Raw genomic sequence first — 6,120 nt, 5'->3', positions numbered from 1 at the left:
TGCTTTTTTCTCCTTCATTTCTGTCAGCTTTGGAAGCCCTTGTGGCCTTAGGGCCTGCAAACACAGGCAGGCTGAGAAGAATGTGCTGTTGTCCCTGCAGGATGCACATCAGTTTGCCTTTGCTTTGCTGTTCTCATTCTCCTTCTCCTTCCTGCTGCAGCGATGTGGAGGGCAGAACACCAGAAGACCTCTCGAGAAACTGCCCTGGAGAAAGAGGCCATTGCCCTGAAGGAAGAGGCTGTGACTCTTCATCAGGAGGTGGCACCTCTGCAGAGGAAACTGGAGAGCCTGGAGAAGGAAAGGAAGGATGTGCTGGTGAGAACGGCAGATGCCATGAAGGGCCATTTCCTAGCTATGTTTGGCCCTTGTGTTAATAGTTCTAAGGAGCACCTCTTTGCAGTTGAACTTGTCAAATTGCATTCTTCTGAATAAGGAGGAAAAGATGTCGTAGTCATGTCAAAGCCAGTTAGTGCTGAGGCTGCTGGTTTTCCTCCATGCTGGAGTTTTGTGCCCTACAAGCTGTAGTTCTCAATGTCCACACTGGCTCTATGGACATTGCATGGTCTGGGCAATTCCTCGTGTCCAAACCCACGTTCAGATTTCAAATACCTGGACCTGGAACGAGGGGTGAGAAGGCCAAGTTTGCTGTTAATAGAAAGGTGTTTGGCCTTGGCCATCAGAGAGCAGCCAGTGGGGAGAAAAGAGAGAAAAGCAAAGTGCTGATGCAGATAAGGACGTGTGCCTGCAAGGGGAGAACTCGTCCTGAGTGGCAGCAGAGAATGACAGACTGATGTGGCCATTGCTGCTCCAAGAGAGGGCAGTGGGGCTCTCGGGGATGGTGCCATGGAAACTCTACACAGGAGAGCTCAAAAACCACTCCTCTCACCCCAACTGCAGGGAATGAAATGCTGGGGGTGTTTGCTCTTCCCTTTCTCCCTGATGGAGAGCACATCCTCATTTAGGCACTGCCTAAATCCTGCTTAGCATGGGCTTGGAATCCTGGCTGCAGTTCTGGCAGCTGCTTCCCAAAGGAACACTCGAGTGGAGCTGCAAGAGGTCGGGGAAGGGCCGAAAGGGAGCTGGGATGGGCTGAGTGAGCTGGGAAAGACTCAGCGTCAAGGGTGGCCCCAGCAAAGGTCTGAGGCATCCCGAGAGGCAGAGAGAGAGGGGCAGCCTTTGCCTGCCTGTGGCAGGAGTCCCGATCTGGTATGAAAAGCACACCGAGAGAGGGAATGAGTGACCTCCCTGTTTTGGCAGCGTGAACGGGAACTGTACGAGGAGCAGATGAGAGATCTGAAAAAGAAGAATGAAATGAATACACCGGAGATGCGAACTCATAAGGAAAACCCCCAACAACTGGAAGTGGACAGGGAAGCCAAGCAGGAACAGTTGGAGCATGGGGCTGCTGCTTTGAAGGAATGGCAAGAGACCGCTCAAGTCCTGAGTGCTGCACTGAGCAAGAGTGAAATTTCCAAAGGGGCTCTGAAGAAAGACTTGGACATCCTGAAGGAAAGGCTTCGTCTCCAGGTAGGCACTGGCATTGATCTTCAGTCCACGTCAACGTCTCTCAAAGTTTCCAATGAAGTTTCCCATGAAGAGGTGGGATTCTAGATCCCTGTCAGTCTAGGCCTGCTTGGGCAAAGCAGCCCGGGCTGCAGCAGGCGGCCTTGTGTGTCTGCCTGGCTCCAGCCAGAGACCATTGGCTGCCAGATTGTTTGCTGGCACGCCTGGAACGACTGATGCAGCTCTGGAGCTGCTGTTCAAATCAGCTCCAGGCCAAAAGCTGGGCATGGGGAATTGCTTCTCCCGTGCCCAGGCAAGGGGAGTTGGATTTGGTGTGGAAAGGAATGGAGCAGGTGAGCAGAGTGATGGACTGAAGTGAGCAGAGTTCTGTAGCGAGGGCTGAAGAGCAGCTGCACTGCTGGAATTTCGAGGATGCTTGCTGAGATGGAGATATCTGAGGGACAGCTCTTGTGGTGTTTGAAATAAGGGAATCATCTCCTCTCTGAATACCCAGCAGGCTGTTGGAGCAGAAGGGAAGCGGCTGTCAGAGCGCTCCAGGAAGGGTGTGGAATGTGTGCGGGACCAGGTTGCAGCAGCAGCAAAAGACAAGCCAGAGAAGCGTGAGCTCAGGAGAACTTTTGAGGTAAAGTGGGCTTTCGCTGCCTCTGCAGAGCCTCAGGCTCCTCTGGAGCATGACACGTGTGCCCAGGCAGTGCTCTGGAGTCCTCTGCTTGTTTCCTTGCCTCTCCCTGTCCCTGCTGTGGGCGCACCCTTTTGTTTGTTCTCTCTGTTGTGGCAGCCCATGGCTTTCACAAAGGCACCTTCACTCCGCTGCCTCCCTCCCTGGCCCCGTGTCCCCGCACACACACTGGCCTCTCCTGCACAGCCCCCAGCGAGAGCTCTTTGCCCCCAGTGTTGTCTGGTGCAATTGAGGGTCTCTGAGCAGAGATCTCCTCGCCTTGATGTCCAGAGGTCCTTTTGCCCCATGTTTGCTGACAGGTTTCTGTGACCCTTTCTCCCATCCAACGTGCAGGTGGAACCTGAAGGGAGGAGAATCAGAACTTTTAGGAGAGTGTTCACCCCAGACTACTTTACATTGCCTGTCTCCCAGTCTGACCAGCAAAATGCATCAACCTCTGAAAGACAAGAGTCCTCCAGTAGCTCAGGGGAGCTGCAGCCCTCGTGCTGAGGCACAGCCCGTGGAGAAAGGGGTCAGTGGCCCGAATGCGTGCTTTGGGAATCAGAGCTGGGTTCCTAAATCCTGTCGGAACTCTCTCTCCCAGACCTGTGGTGGCTGAGGGTTGTATGAGGGAAGGGTTTGCCAGCCGTGAACTGGACTTGTTGATCATCTGAGCTCCGTTCAGGGGCAGTGTGGGAGCCTGTTCCTTTCCCCTTCCCCAGGGGCAGAGTGTTGGTGAGGGCTGGAGTTGGAGGCCGTGTCTGCCCCCACAGCCGGTACCGTGGGGCTGCGGATGCTCCTGCCCGCGTGGGCTTGACTGAGCTGGGCTTTCTGCCTCTTTCAGGTGTCCTTGCTGCAGTCACAGCTGGCCCGAGACCGGCAGGACAACCTGGAGAGCTGTGCAGGGAGCAGGCAGGAGATGCTCCCGTTGAGTCACAAGGACCTCCTTACTTCCTAGGCTTGTCAGAGAGGAGCCAGGGTGCAGCTGGATGCAGTCGTAGCCTCAGATTTTGTCCATAGTTTATGTTTAAAGGATTGCAGGTGTAACTGTAGGATTGTAGGATAATAGGTGTAGTCGTTGCAGCAGTCGTAGCCTCAGATTTTGTCCATAGGTTATGTTTAAAGGATTGCAGGTGTAACTGTAGGATTGTAGGATAATAGGTGTAATTGAACCTTTCTATAACTGTGTTCCAGAGGATGAAGGATATATTTATAGAAAAATAAAGTGTTTATTATGATCATGATTAAATGAAAAGATCTTTATCAGAGTTCTTGACTACCCAGTACAGAGAACTATAACTTCCACTATAGTGCATTACATTTGAAGCAACATGGAAGCAGTTATATTCAAGCCAGCAAAACCTATTATTAATTAAAGATTGATGCTTCTCACCCAAACCAATGGCCGTGGGCAAATATTTCTGTCAGCCTCAAGGAGTGACCTTGAGGGGCATCCTCACTCCAGGGAGGAATCTGCAGATGGGAGACACGTGACATGAACCACTTTGGTGAGGGCAGGAGAATCCTGCCATGTGTGGAGCTCTTCCATTTGTCCTTAGGAAACTGCAACCTGTTTTTTCTCCGAGTCACAGAATCTCAGGCTGGGGGAGGCTGGAGGCACCTCTGGAGGTCACCTTGCCCAGCCCCCTGCTCCGTCAGGGCCACCCAGAGCCGGCTGCCCAGGATGTGTCCAGGTGGCTTTTGAGTCTCTCCAGGGATGGAGACTCCACCACCTCCCCGGGCACCTGCACCAGTGCTCGGCCACCCTCCCAGTGCAGAAGTGTGTCCTGAGCTCGGAGGGCCCCTCCTATGTGTCAGTCTGTGCCCGTGGCTCCTGGGGCTGTCCCTGGCCCCATCCCCTCTGCAGCCTCCCCCCGGGTATTTGTCCACAGGGAGGAGATGCCCTGAGCCTGCTCTGCTCCAGGCTGGGCAGTCGCAGCTCTCTCAGCCTCTCCTCATGGCAGAGATGCTGCAGTCCCTCCATCACCTTGATGGCCCTGTGCTGGACTGTCTCCAGTCTGTCCCTGTCTCCTGTACTGGGCAGCCCAGCTCTGGGCCCAGCACTCCAGGGCTGCCCTCACTGGTGTGGAGCAGAGCGGAAGGATCCCCTCCCTCCGCCGGCTGTGACACAGCTCCCAGTGCAGCCCAGGACGCTGTTCTGCATTGCTGCAGGAGCACATTTCTGGCTCATGGGCATCCTGGTGTCCAGCAGGACCCTGCCAAACTTTAGTTTTCCAACTGGGTGGCCCCCAGCAGATACGGGTGCCTGTGGTTGTTCCTCCCCAAGGACAGGACTCAGCACTTGTCATTGAACTGTCACCCTCGTTGAACTGTCGTCCCTCTGGATGGCAGCACTTCTCTCTGGCGTATCAGCCACTCCCCCGCTTTTGTGGGAGGGCACAGCCTGCCCCATCACCCAGATGACTAACAAAGGTGTCAGAAAGGACTGCACTCAGCACTGTCCTCCGGGGTACAGCACTAGACTTCATGCCCCTGATCACCAGGGATCCAAGAAGGTAGATTTGGTGCAAGGTGTCTTTGCTTGTATGTACGTATTCAGAAAGACTTGGCACGATTTACAGGGATTTCTGTTCCATATCTCATGTGGGAAAAAATGTAATGATCCATGCTCACTCTGACTAGTGGCAAAAGTGGTCCTGTTGTTGGTGACAGTGGATGTCACCTGCATGGCAACTGTGCCAGGCTGGTGTGACATACTGTGGGAAGGAGCACTCTGAGGGAGGTAAAAGCTGGGGTGTAGAGATCATTTGAAGGCTGTTCTTCAAGCCATGTAAGTCCCTGGTTTGTGGGCTTCTATGGCTTGATCAGGGACAATTCCTAGGCAAGGGCTGAAACTGTGATTCTGTGAGCTCCTTTCCCTTCCAGATCAGTTTTTCCATTAATGATGAGTGATCGAAGTTGAAACTTGCCCAGCTGATAATGCACTCATCTTCCTATGACCTTTGACAGGAGGGAGGAATTCTTGATCCTGGAAACGCTCAAGAACTGCCTGAGGATGAGAAGGTCAGGGGTTGAGGCTGTGAAAAGTACATTTGATAGTGTTGGCTTTCGCAGATGGGTTGTGCATTGTAATGTTGGCTCCGTGAGAGTGGTTCTGTTGTTATGAGGGGAGGAGACTGGGTGTTGACTTTCACTGGGGTTTAGAGCTATTTTTAACAGGAAGGTTGTACTGAGGTAGGAGGATGGTTGTAATTGGATAACATCTAAGCAGTGAGGGAATCGAAACCTCTTGAATGTATGGAAAAGTAACAACTGCCCTAGACAAAGACAACTGCACACGCTCTAAAAAGGTGGGACAGGCGAGGAGCCATGTTAATTAGTTCAGAAAAGGTTTTAATATGAAAAATTATTTGTAAATATGTAACTAGCTGATGCAATACCCAGGGGTATATAAGGGGGGTTGCTGCTGTTGACTGCGTGCCTCTGGCTGTGGCTCTGCACCCAGCGCTGTTACCTTTTGCCTTTGTTGACTTTGTCCCTTATTAAATCTTTCCAACTTTGAAAAGTGAGTTCTATTTCTCACAAGGGCCTAATTTAGAATAAGATAACTTAGCAAGGTGAAAAGCAGAATCACAGCCCTGGCTGACAGGAGATCAATTGAGCAGGGAACTTGTGATCAACCTCATCTCAGAAAGGACGAATGTGGAAGAAAAAATTGTGGAAGAAGAATCAAGTTATCCAGAAGGAGTGAACAGACATTGCTGTGGAAGCAGTAGGGGAGGGGGAGAATAGTCAGGGAGCTCTTGAGCCAGGCATCCACCAGGTGTGAGGACCAGAGGAAGCTACAGGAGCTGTCTGTCATCTTCAAAAAAGCCTGGCCATTGAAGGTGGCTCCTGAGAACAGCAAAGAGTGTTACACCAGTCTTAAAGATGGGCACAAAAAAAGGAGGGTCTGAAGAACTACAGGCTAATCAGCT

The 6,120-nt window shown here is 52.3% G+C and overlaps 1 long non-coding RNA gene across 1 annotated transcript; it reads left to right on the top strand.

Annotated features, from left to right (window-relative positions):
• Nucleotides 1–1,367: 1,367 nt before the first annotated feature.
• LOC125335055 lies at nt 1,368–3,704 on the top strand. The gene is made up of 4 exons (XR_007207316.1): nt 1,368–1,527; nt 2,018–2,146; nt 2,537–2,714; nt 3,027–3,704. It is a non-coding gene; the product is annotated as an uncharacterized LOC125335055 (long non-coding RNA).
• The last annotated feature ends 2,416 nt before the right edge of the window (nt 3,705–6,120 follow it).

This window comes from Corvus hawaiiensis, chromosome 17, assembly GCF_020740725.1.
Source record: "Corvus hawaiiensis isolate bCorHaw1 chromosome 17, bCorHaw1.pri.cur, whole genome shotgun sequence".
Classification (NCBI taxonomy): Eukaryota; Metazoa; Chordata; class Aves; order Passeriformes; family Corvidae; genus Corvus; species Corvus hawaiiensis.
This window is presented reverse-complemented; position numbering and strand designations above follow the sequence as displayed.